Below are 14,152 nucleotides of genomic sequence, written 5' to 3' on the forward strand. Positions count from 1 at the left end.
GAGAAGTGAAGACTATAGGCAAGATTAAATGATGTCTGGGGGAGATGAGTTGGACCTGAAGAATAGACAGTATCTTGGCAAAATAGTGGCATGGGTGTTGGAAGCAGTGTCAATGCCAGTCTGTCTCTGGAAGATCTAGCCTTAGTTTAAGGCTGAGAAACATCCAGCCTTTGGACTATAGAAGGCCCCATATCATTTGGTCAGGCCATGCCAAGGCAACAACAAACATAAATTGAAACATTTAATCTAGGAGCAATTTTATTTATATTAAGGAAATCATAAGACATAGATTTTGAGGGACAATCACAAAGTCACTTTGTCATCAGTCACTGGCGGTAAGGTGAGAATGTCTAGAGGAATAATCTTACCATATCCTGCCTCATCATACCAATCTCTCCATTATGTACTTATATGCGTCCTGTTCACAAAGTGGGAGAAATCCAGCAAATCGTAGGTTTGGGGTTTTTTTCCCTTATTTTTCTTGGTCTTTCTCTGTAGCATTCCACTCCCCTGAATCCCTCTGGAATGGGGGTCTTTGTAGATGAAAGAAGAAGGGAGAGACTTTCCTCAGGGAAGAGAGGTTCTATGACTTACCTAGGAAAGGAGGAATCTGGTTTCTGTTACTTGCTTTGGGGAGTAAGAGAGAAAAAGGGCCAGAGAGACCTGATTTCCCAAAGTCCTTCAAATGTCTCCCAGCTCACAGAACTGTGTGTCAAAGTGTCACCCCTTAGGTCTCTGACTTCTGAATCCTGACAGTAGGATTCTTGCTGCAGGCAGGAATGTCACCAGAGGGAGCGGAATCTGATCAGATGTCCTGGTTAGAGTTCTTGCTCGATTTGGGTTACTCAGGTTGATAGGAACCAAAGACCTGCAACAGACAAGGGCTTGGAGGAACATATTACGTTTCGGAGACTCTGCTCACAGTCATAGTAGATTTGGTATCATTCGGTTTCTGGGAGGATGAAATGATTTATAAAGTATTCAGCACAAGGTAGACTCACCACAAATCTCCAGTACATGGCACCTATCACTTTTCTTTCATGCACCTGTTACAGTAGTCACGAATATATATGATCAATTGCTAAACACCATTCTCTCCCAAATTATTGAAGTGCAGGAAGCTATTTACACGGTTTATATTCCAGAATTTACCTCCAGCACCTGATATGCTGAACACATTGGGTGAGTCTAATGACATTTGTTTCTTTAATAAGTATATGACAGAATTCTAATTTTGAATGAGACCAAATGGATGGTGGGAGAATAAAAAAACTGACAGAAAATTTGTTTTCCAGAGTTCCTATTATTTCTATTCACAAAATTCCCAGGCATGCTTAAAACATTATGACCAATTTATGAACAGCGATCTAGGCGAGTAGTTTACTTGAAGGAATTCATATATGAAAGTAATATAATTAGATAATAACCATCAAGTTCGCCAACCTTGAGTTGATTGTAATTGAGTCACTCTTTCACAAACTTATAACACATGCTTACAAGCAAGGGATCTTCATTTGGTTATTCCAAACCATGGAATAAAATTTTGGGGTTTGAGATGTAGACTTTGGCTAATGACTTCATAAAAATGTTAATTCGTTTTGAGTATAAAGAACTAAATGCTCTCTCTTTGATTAATAGAACATACTTAAGAAGTACAAAATCGATGTCAAAGAAAAGTAATTCAGTGTCATTGCGTACACAGAATTTTGGCATTGGTATCTAGACATTTTCTAGCCTGAGTAACATCTGGATAGCATCTGACCCAGTGACTTTAAGTAAGAGGTGCCCTGTGCAAATGTTTTCAGTGAGTGACTTTCCTGCGGAACTCCTGTTCTTGTTCCCCTTGGCTCAGAGTTTGGGCTCATAGTAAAAAAATACAACTGATGCTAGGTACATTTCCATTGAGTACTACACTATCCATGCAGACTTGCAAAAGGATTGCTACTTGTGTTAACTTACAAAACTAGCTTTAGATTATGAGAGAGAGAGAGAGAGAGAGAGAGAGAGAGAGAGAGAGAGAGAGAGAGAGAGAGAGAGAGAGGGAGGGAGGGAGGGAGGGAGGGAGGGAGAGAGGGAGAGGGAGAGAGAGAGAGAGAGAGAGAGAGAGAGAGAGAGAGAGAGAGAGAGAGAGAGAGAGTGAGTCTCATCTCCTAATGAGGGAGGGACAGATTTCCTTTGCATTTGAAGCTAAAGTGATGAAGAGCTTCAAGAAAACCAGAGAATGTGACCTCTGCCCTCACGTGGTGCAAACCTGGGCAGATGGCCTTGGCTTGAGACTTGAGACTTCAATATTTTCTCTCCCATATTTGCAAACTTCCTTCAGAAGAGGCTGTCTTTGCTTCATCAGGATTGGTCTGTCTGGATTTGTTTGTCAGGACAGTAAATCAGTCATTCCTGGGAAGTTGATGCTGAAGGCAAGCCTAAGGGTGAGGTCTTCTAAACCACACAGGTTTGTGTTCAAGAAAACTGTTTAGAGAAACCAGAAATGACCACAGCAGAGTCATCCAAAGACCTACTAAGCCACCCTATGAAGAAAGCAAGCAGCCCTGGGACCCTGTATTGTGAACAGATGGCACCTGTTCCTCTCAAGAACCTTCTCCCCAGCTTTATTTCTTCTCTGTGAGTCTTCTTTGGTATATCTCAAAGGCGCTAGTAAATGTGGAATAAGGATGATGGAGAAAATGGCCAAAAGATGACTTAAAAATATTCTGTCCTCTCAACCCAAAGTCCTTGCTGTTACAGGACAAGGAAACACTTTATATTGAGTGGTCTTTCTGAATTTTGATATTACAGTGAACAAATTTTCCTAATCTAAAAGGTATGGATGGATTTTTTTATTATCCAGGAATGCTTTGAAAAGCAGAGGTCCCATTAGAAGCTCTTTTAGGAGTGAGAGAATTAAAAATCTGCAGCATAGTTTCAGTGAAAAGGTTTATTGCTCAACAAATGCCTGAGTTTCCACATAAGAATTCCATAGTACAACTATTTTCTTTTTTTAAAAAAAGGGGGAAATATGTTAATCATAAGAATAAAAGTCAACAAATACATTGGCAATACAGCTGCTTTTGCTCTGATCTACAATCATGGCTTTTCATGTAATTTATCAAGTGGTGTTTCTGGTTAGAAATCACAGCTATAAAAACGAGTTCAGGGCCGGGAGTTTGGCCTAGTGGTAGAGTGCTTGCCTTGCATGCACGAAGGCCCGGGTTTAATTCCTTGGTAGCACATACATAGAAAAAAGCCGGGAGTGGTGCTGTGGCTCAAATGGTAGAGTTCTAGCCTTGAAAAAGTCCAAGGACAGTGCTCAGGCCCTGAGCTCAAGCCCAAGACTGGCAAAAAAACAAACAAACAAACAAACAAACAAAAAACGATTTCATCTCATTACACTTCTTCTTGACGTTGTCCCTCAATTTTGTACATTATATTCTTGTATATTGTTTCAGACAAAATGAAAAAAAATTAAAAATAAAAGTCAAGCAATTTTTCCTTGTCATTCACCAGACATACATTGAATTTCCCATTGTGATAAGCACAGAGGAGACACAGACATATTTCCCTGGACATCGTCAGAGATGAGGCTGAAAGTTAACATTTGTGTTAACTAGACAGGATAACTGAGTGAAACAGATTGTTGGTTAACATCAATGGATACCATCCAATCCACTCAAGAGCTAACTAGAACAAAGGCATTGAGAAAACGAAAGTATTTTTTCTTGACTCCTTGAGCAAGAACATCAGGTCCTTTTCTCCTGCTGTAGAACATTGAAACCTCCAGGGCATTGAGGCTGGTGGACTGGAACTGACACAATCCGAGGCTCTCTTGGGTCTCGGGTGTATGGACGTACACTGGAATGACATCATGGTCACTGCTGTGGCTCCACTGGACTATCTTTAGATCTTACAACTTTACAACCGCCATAATTAGGTGAACCAATACTTCATAAGAAATTCCAAATCAGAAAGACCCAGCTAGGTTGATACTCAATTCACCACTCAGTGAAACGACTGAGCAGGAGCACTACTGAGATTTGAACTCAAGAACTCATGTTTGAGACCTTGAGTCTGCGCCTCCATGCTGAGCCTGCCTCCAGGTCTGTGTGTGTGCCGATTCTTTTTGAGATGGCATCTCATTTCCCACCAATGCCTGTGCCTGAGCTGTGCTTCAATACTTCAGCCTTCTTGCCATTACCAGACTCACAAGCACCTGCCAGCACATCTAGCTTCCTCCTATGAAAATGGAGTCTCATGGGCTTTTTTTTTTTTTTGCCTGCACTGGTCTTGAACTATAATCCTCTCATTCTCACCCTTCCAAGTATGTAGAATTATAAGCAGGGCCTATGGTGCTTGGCCATGTCTATTATTTTAAATCACTATGCTTTGGGGTAGTGTATAGTTCAGATGTCTCTTTTTAATGTAATTAGTTGTATAATAAATGAAAAAGTGTATTTTCATGAAGGTAAGTAAAATAGACATGACCAGCATATTTAAGAGCTCAAGTATAGAAGGCGCTGGTTGGCTCACACTTATAATCCTAGCTATTCAGGAGGCTGAAGTCTGAGGATTGCCATTCAAAGCCAGCCAGGGAAACTTCATGAGACCCTTATCTCCAATAAACTACTCAGAAAAGGCCAGAAGTAGCACTGGGGCTCGAGCAGTAGAGTGATAGCCTTAAACACAAAGAGGATCAGGGACAGTGGCCAGGCCCTGAGTTCAAGCTCTGAGACCAGGAAAAAAAAATCACAAATACTTTCTGTGCATTTAGAAAAAGACAGAAGAAAAGCAAAAAAATCCGAGAATTTAACCAAGTAGGACAAAATAGTCATTTAGAACATTATTCTATTTTGTCTTTATATTAACCTGAAAATATTATATATTATAGCCATTAAATTTTGATTTTCTTTACTATGTAAACTTCCTTGTAAGAAATAAAGAAAGAACGCTCATGTAATAAGAACATGCCTTACATTATTAAATTAAATGCCATCTACAATGGGGCTTATCCATCTAAGGAAGGATAATGGACTGGAACTGTTAGACCATTGTAGAAAATAAGCCAAGATGTTTTTCCTAATTTGAAGAATTACTTTCTAAATTATACACAAACATTGGTGCAGTGTTCATGTTAGATAGAAGATGTTTATTTTTAGGAAGTAATTGGCATAGAACCTGGACAGTGTTCTAGTCCACTAATTTTATCGTTTTAGTAGCACCATACAGATTGAAGAATAGCATAATCAGTAATTTCCTGAGCCAGCGCTAAGTTTGTAATTGACAGACTTTGTTTAGGTGGAATGAAGGAAAGAAAGGAAGTGCTAGGTTCATAGTAAGGATCTCTGAAACTCACATTAAACTTTCCATCATAAAATACAATTTTTATAATTTACTACTAACACACTGATTTCACTTGTTTATATATCTTTCATAACACCTCGAAATGTATGGTAGCATGAAATATAGTAACACCATATTTCCTGGAGTATAAAAGCATAACAATTATATAGATTTTTGCTTAAGCCACAGAGCAGAAGCAGACAGCCGTTTCTGTTTTGTTTTTATTGAGGAGAAAAGGGAAGGAATAATTTTCCTTATGAATTCCCTCCCTTGTTTTACATAATAGCTATTGGATATTTTAGAAAGTAAAAACGATTTCAACAGACAGTGAAAATTAACCACGTCAATATTTAGGTGCGGGATTCCTAGTGGAATTCCATTAAATAAATAACTGGTCAAGTGTTCATTTCCTTTCCAGGAAAAAAAATACTAATTAAATTATCCTCTTTTAAAAAGAACCATGCTATTAGTTTTTTTTTAATTCGTATAACTCAGCTTTAATGTTTCCTACTTGGTCATTTGGAAATTACAGATTGTGATAAGATCAATCATATTAGTTTTGAATATCTAACATTCTTTCCTATATCAAAGTTGGTATATAGTCACATTCAAGTTGTGGTAATTTTAAGGCTGGGGGTGAGCTCTCTACCTATCTTAATATCTTGAAAAAAAATGTGTAAAAATGCATCAGCAGGAGAAATTTAGGGAATTTTAGTCCAGACATCTTCTTATATGAATTCAAAGGCATATTTAGATGTTATGCAGCAATGCATACTTTTTACTCCAGAATAAATCTTCTATTCTAGAATTTAACACAGTTCAGTCTAGTCTCAGGATTGTCTGCCACTGTAGAATTGTCTGATTCCTTGTCTGGATCCTGTAAATCCTACCTCCTTTCTCTCTCTGCTTAGATTTATAGACATATCAAACATCACACAAAGCCAGCCAGCCATACTGAAACATTATTTAATGAGTTTCACAGCCAGACTCAGAAACTGATAGTGCAGGCTTCACTTGGACATTCTATCCTTTACAAAAAGAATTGCAGATTTAAAACAATAATTAAAATGTATTTTCCAAAATTTTCAAAATTAACCCTATCCACCAAAACCTAAAATGGATTTCTTCCAGGATTATACAGCTTTAATAACATTTATTCTATTTTCATGTTCCTATACAATCCATTCATGAGCAAAGCACTATAGAAATTTAGACAAATTTAATCAACATTAGAACTCCATGATTTATTTGAATTTCAAGGTAATTCCTCTTTTTTTTTCTTTTCATTGTTTCTAAAGAGCTGTTTTGTTCCCTGGATGAAGGAGCTGTTTGATATTCACTGTCTGTGGCCTGAGAAAGAAGAGCCAGATCACAAGACTAACAGACTTCTCCAAAAACATGTGATAGCATATAATCTTATGTCTTGATTTCTCAGTGTGACTAACAGGGCAATTAAGGCACATATTGTAGACCCAGAGTATTTCAACTTCAGCAAGACATTTGACAATGTATCTCTTCTGGTATCGTTGAGGACTTGATAGAGAAATATGAGCTTAGAGGCAAAGGACATGTTGAAAGATTGAGCCCTGGATGAATGATCATAACTCAGAAATGTCACAGTGATCATACTCAAGGGCAAGCATTGTCCTTGGTTCTGCACTGATCAAACTTATTAATGACTTGGAAGAAAATGGGAATATGAAATATATTCCTATATAGGATTCCTCTCTCTATATCCCTATACAGCTAGCATAAAAAACTGGATAGCATCTGTGCATGGTGGCTTGTGCCTATAATTACAGCCCTCAGGGGATCTGGCTGGTAATCTGGGCTCCATAGTGAGGAGCTGCTTCAAAACCAAAGATAAACAAGAATGAGAAAAGCTAAATCATAGAAACATTGGTGTGGTCAGATGAACATACTAAGACTTAACATAATAAACTCTATATGTGTCTTAAAAATTGAACAAGTGCAGTTGGAGGGAATGCAGCCCAACATTCGTAGAAACGTGAGTCAATAAGCTATATTCCTTGCATAGCTCTACTGTTTTTGTGCCACATTTCTGGAAAGATGGTGTGCAGGGTGAGAAAAATCATTGTCTCCTTGGACAGACCCCCAGGTTTAGAATTTATATTTGGCTTAAATGCCACAGAAAATGACCAGAACAGCGCAATTACAAAGCATCTGATATGAGAACTAGCTAATGACAAGAAGAATCTGAAGGAAAGCCGAAACCTTTGCTTTCAGCCCTCTGCTGGACAATGAAAAGGATTGGAAACAGGGTGCCAGTGACTCACCTTGTAACTGTAGCTACTAAAGAGGCTGAGACCTGAGGATGGAGAATGGAAGCTAGCCTAGGCAGGAAAGTCTGTGAGAGAATTTTATCCAGCAAAAAGCCAAGAGTAAAGTTGTGGCTCAAGTGGGAGTATACCACCTTTGAAAGAAAATGGTCAGGGACAGCATTCAGGCCCTGAGTTCAAGCCCAGCGACCATTACAAAAAAAAAAAAAAAGATTAGGGCCTTCTATCTATACACACACACACACACACACACACACACACACACACACACACACACACACACACTCATACACTTACTCACACCTTTTTTTGCTGGAAAAAAATAGACTACTGTCAAGCCAATATTAAGATTCTTGGGGTTAGAAATGTCATATTCCATTGAATTCAGGAAAGTGTATTGGAAGGTGGTGAGATAAAGAAAAGATTTATATGTAGCATGAAAAGATAAAATGACTAATAAAAGTGAAAAGGTGGGAAAAATGAATAAGTGCTTTCGGAACAATTTGTCAAAGTAAAACAAACAAAATCTATGAGTATGTTTGTACAAGATATTACTGCCAAGAGAATCACAGAGCGGTCTTTCTGCCTTCTCCTGGATGTTAACACATAATAACCCCATCATCTTATTCCTTAGTCACTTTATGAAATTATGTCAGAAAAATTACTGGCAAAGTTAAGTAAAATGATTGTGAGATTTGATCAAATGGATTCTTTAGACTAATAAAACCACAGTCTCATTACAGGAAGCATTAAGTGGTATCTGTTCTTGACAGGCTGGTTTTACTCTTGCTTTGGCTGTAGCACAGAGTATGGTAATTGTAATGACACCACTGGGCCCTCTGGTTTTAGTATAGCTCTCAGCCACAGGTAGGGTTTTGCTTGTCTATATTTTGGCATCTGTTCATCTGGCTCTTTTATCTTTGTTCTCTCCGTGGGGAAATGGCACATTTTATTTGCATCCAACAACCTTTGAGCATCAGATTCTCTCTCACACTTGAAACTTAGTTAAATGACCCATACATCCACATTAAGTTGTAGATCAGACAAATTGTTTGATTCTGGTGTATTTACCCAACTTGTATACCATCCATCTTATGTCCGTGTCTGAGGTACAGATAGGAGTAACATTAGCTTTTATGGAGAAGAATAATGAAAAAAATGGGAATGAGAGCAGGGCTAGAATCTCAATACTGTTGGTGACATGGAAGGAAGGCCTGTGAGAAAGGGCTGGGTTCAGGAACGCACAGTTCAGATTAAGGACTGCCTGTCTAAGACCAGGACGTTAGAATGAAGGAGAACAAGTGTAGCTCACAAGCTGATGGATAGACACCTGCTGGGAATGATTCTTTCAAACATTGTTGATAGGCAAGGGATGTCTTACATTTTTAAGTACCAGATGATTGATCTGTTCCCTGAAATCTATACCTATCGTAGCTCTGACATTTCAGTTATAAATTGCAGCTGCCCTTACTTTACAGTTTCTTCATTTCATGTGTGAAGCATCCCTAGACCACAGATGGCATATGTTATATATTTTGGAAGAGCTCACTGATGGAAAAATGTAGTGGGAAATGAAAAGGCATAGGTATACTGGGAACATATAATATCTCTCGAAATTTCTAAAGCCGAAAAGGAAAAGAGTCTTCCTCTGTCTCTTTGTGACCTTTCTTTATCCCCCAGGGAGCCTGAGAAATTTCCTTAACTGGATTTCAGCTGGACAAAATTGATGGTTAGGAAGAGAAGGAAGCATATAATGTGATTATGTGTGCCCCAATACTTCCTAGAAATAGCCCTGTGTGCCAAATTCCCTGAAGGAGATGGCTTGCTCTTATATAATCCAGGGGGCATCTTACAATTATACAACCATTTGTTCCCTTTCCTGCTTCAAATTTCATCCATCTACTTATCTAACAGTGTCATTAAAAGCTACATATCATTTTTTACCATTAATCAGTTATTCATGAGTTTTATCCATCACTGAAGTATGTTCAACAGGGAAAAAATAGTCTGAATTTACATTTTAATTGACAATGTACAGTGGTATCTGATGACACAAATGGTGATTTCTAGGTAAGTAAAAGCTTCTGTTTACTAAGATTACAATTATCTTTATTTCACAGTTCTTTCTGCTGATGTTCTTTTCACAAATTCACCAAAACAAAAAGATTGCTTGTATAATCATTGATATTACTAATAGCCATAAAAGCCTCATTAAATTTGAATTTCAAATAAACAATTATTTTTCTTTAGCTTAAGTACTACATACTTATATCCAAAATTATTTGTGGTCTCTAAAATTCAAATTTAGATGTGTGTTCTGTATTTTTATTTACTTAATCTGGTAGTTCTAAATACATATATATATGCATATATATAATTACTATACTGAAATTATCTTACTGAATTTCCCTTAATATAAAATATAAATAGCCTTATCTGTGTAATTCTGAGTTTCCATATTGGTAGCTATGAATTTCCCCTTTTTATATTGCCGATTTTTCATTGTATAATATTTACTGTTAAATTTTACTTCTACCCAATGGTATGTATATAAAACATTGTATAAGGTCTTCAATAAATAGTTGTCTTATAGATGCCGTTTCATTCTTTCTTAGAAGAGCTCAAAACTTAGTCTCTTTTCAATCAGTTCATGCCCCTAATACTAATACTAATAAATGAAGATTATTTGCGTGTTCTGCTATAAAGCAATCAGCTTTGATTTTTACGTATCATCTTTCTTGAATTTAAGGGACATTTATGGTTCCTATTTGCTATAGAAAGTTATACAACCCCAAACAAGGAGAAGCTACCCTTGCAGGATTCTACGTATTAGAAATCTGCTCAGTCTTCAAAAGCTAACATCAAGGTGTTAGCAGAGCTAGTTGGCTGTTTCTGGAGTCTTTTAGAGGTAAATTATTTCTTTGCCTCATGCTGTCTGTGGAGGATATCTGGGTTCCTTTCTTCTGGGGTCCATGTCACATAGCCCATGCCTCTAACCATTCTAATCCTAATCTAACCTCTCTTTCTCCTAGTATCTCAGTCACTCTGTTTCTCTCCCATAACTGTGAATGTATTGGATTCATCCACACAATACAGATATCTTCCCCATCTCCAGATCCTTAATTCTCCCAAATCTACAAACAGCCTTTCCAGGAAGGTGTGAACAAAAGTCAGCCTTTGATAGTTCTTTATTCAGTCTATTGCATGAAAAGGTTCGCAAATTCACATTTGTAAATTCCTAAAGCTGTACCATAAGTAAATTGTGAACACACTTATCTTTCATTTGTACGTTGTTAGTATTTTTTAAAAGTGCTGCTTTTTAACTTAGGCGAGTATTACAGTGACATAGTAAAACATACAGAAAGACATGTTGCATTTTATTATATATATATATATATATATATATTTATATTTGCCAGTCCTGGGCTTGAGCTCAGGGCCTGAGCACTGTCCTAGAACTTTCTCAAGGCTAGAGCTCTACCACTTGAGCCTCAGCACCATTTCTGGCTTTTTCCTATGTATGTGGTACCGAGGAATCTAACCTGGGTCTTCGTGCATGCTAGGCAAGCACTCTACCACTGGGTCACACTCCTGGCCCTATTTTTTATATTTTTATTAATCACAATAGAAAGTTTTTTACTCTTTACTAGGTGTTACATATAATGTTTGGAATATTTTATCTTCTTTCATTTTCAGAGTTACTCTCTGGTTGGTTCTAGTATTCTCATTTCCACATAATGAAAATATAGAAAAGAGAGGTTAAGTCAGCAACAATAACAGTTAATTATGAGAACACTAATATTTTATCTTTTAGTACTGGATTAGGCACCACTAAATAGTTAGGTACCACTACTTTCTCCATTTAATTATTTCAATACTTCAAGGAGTAAAGAATGCTCTCAACATATACATTTTATTTTTATTCACTTATGTATTTTATTTCGTTTTATTATTCTTAAGTGGGTGAACATATGGGTTCCAGGTTAGAGGTTGTTAAATGATTGTCCCAAGGTCAGATGGCTTGAAAGTGGCAGAGGAAGCTGATCTGTTCCACCAGACCCCATCTCCTAGATCAGATGACACATGCTGGGGATCATATTAATTAGTCACACCACACGATTAGCAGAGTGTCTGTGGACTCACAGTTCATACTAGTAGAACTAAAGGTGCAACAAATAAGATTCATCCCTTAGAGTGACTGGATCTAGGCTACAGGCTTGCGGGCAAAAAGGTTCTTGGTTTCTTCAGAGAAGGAATTCAGGGATGAACCCAGAGCAGACATGGGAGGAGCCACTGACCACAGTCCATTGGGTTTACTAAATCCTGCAGGCTGTGCCATGGAGGACAGGCTGTCTGCAGGTTGTTGCCACTTCTTTGTTACTGCTGCAGCTGGCAGATGTCTTGAGTGGGACCCTCTCAAAAGCCTCGATTACACCAATGTGACCTTCAGTGATGTGAAAAGGCAGTACCTGAACAGGACTGCTCAGGGTAGATATGCAGAATGATGAACGTGCTCTTGTTTGGAAAAGACAAGTATAAAACACAATAGAGGGCAAGATACATTAAACCATGAAGGGATTTGTGATAACCTAACTTCTGAATCGAATGACCAGATCTAGACACACAACAAAACACATTTTAGAGATAAGAGAAGCAGGGGTGTTAATGAGCGTAGGCCCAGAAATCAGACAACTTCCCTTTTAAAACTCCATTAAACGTCGAGTGTTAAGTGGTTCACACCTGCAATCCTAGCTACTCAGAAGGCTGAGATTTAAGGATCAAGATTCAAAGCCAGCCTGGTCAGGAAAATCTGTGAGACTCTTATCTCCAATTAAACACACACACACACACACACACACACACACACACACACACACACACACGCCCCAAAAAGTTGAACATGGAGCTGTGACTTAAGAACAAAAGCTCAGGGACGGCACCCAGGCCCTGAGTGCAAACCCCAGGATTGGTGTACATGCAATGCGCGCACGCGCGCACACACACACACACACACACACACACACTCCATTAAAACTTTATACATATGTTGTTATTATAATTTAGAATGGGATTCTGACTAAAAAAGATACAAGAAAACCATGAGAAGGGGTACCAGTGCATGAGAAGTGATGTACCTACTACCTGACAAATGTAACTGTCACTTCTATACATTATCCCGACAATTTAAAAAAAAGATAGTGAATATACCCAATTTTAGAGCAGATTCAGTGTTCTTGCCCACTTTACAACTCTCAGGAAGATGCAGCCTTTTGAGCATGAGTCATTTGGGAGAAAAGGAAAATATCCTCACCTAAAAAACTTGAGGTAACACCTGCGAGCTTCAGTCTTGCAAATTTGGTGTTGCTCTCGGGATGATATTTCACCAGGCTTTCTGAGACAAGATTCCAGTTTCTCTCTCAAGCTGACAACAATGACCTGATCACTGTTTCTTTCATAATCACACAAAGCTTGAATTCCAGGGTATCATGTATAGATAGCTTCATTTCCTAATTGAGCGTTGGCCTGGGTCTGTATTGCTAGGCTGGGAATAATCTTTTCCTGCACGTGTGTTGGCTTTGCTTCATTGTCTTCAAGCAGTCAGATCTCCTTCTGCAAACATGTGTCCTGCTTTTTCCTGATAGGAATGTTCAAGATCTTCTTTTTAACCCTTGATTTGAAATATCGAAAAAGATTTTGTTTGATGTTAGTCTTTCCCCACGCAATTTGTTGCACCCCTCAGGAAGGAGTTTTACTCTGAAGAATGCATACTTTTCACTTTAGGTGATGTGCTTATGATTCCCTCTCTTTTCTCTATTCTCTGTTTCTGAAAATCTTACCAATGGAATTTTTTAAATCTCTGTTCTGATCTTATTTTTGGATCCCTTTTCTGATATGTTCTAACCATTTTCCTTTTCATTTCACTCTGAGAGATATTCTCAGTTTTAGCTTTCATTCTTTCCATTGCAAGTTTTATTTCTTGTATCAGAATGTTCATTTCCTAGAGCTGCTTTTTTTCCTGTCAGTGCTTCATCTATCTATCTATCTATCTATCTATCTATCTATCTATCTATCTATCTATCTATCTATAACTATGTATAGTTATATATGTGGTTATATATATGGTTACATATATATGTTTTTTACATATATGTTTTTTTCTTATCTTGTGGAAGAGATATTCTCTTGACATCTACAGCTACATTTAATTTTTCTGTTTCCTGAGCTTTTTCTGTGTGTGTTCCTGGTCTCTGTCTTCTGTCTCTTTGCTTGGCTTTTTCATGTCTGGGTTTCTTCAGATGTTCAGTGAATTCCTCCTATGCTGTTCCTATTTTTAAGTGAGCCTCTGGAAGAGTAATTTGGAAGCCCCATGTTTTGACATAACTGTTGTCTCGTGTCATGCAGGGATACTGGGACACAGGACTATAAGTTTGTTTGTCTTTTTTGGATGGCCTGTTTCCTCAGAAAGGGATACATGCCTGCCTATGTAGTTAGAATTCAAACTGGGGACACATTGTTGATAA

Source organism: Megascapheus bottae, chromosome 19 (genome assembly GCF_031878675.1).
Source record: "Megascapheus bottae isolate mThoBot1 chromosome 19, mThoBot2.hap1, whole genome shotgun sequence".
Taxonomy (NCBI): domain Eukaryota; kingdom Metazoa; phylum Chordata; class Mammalia; order Rodentia; family Geomyidae; genus Megascapheus; species Megascapheus bottae.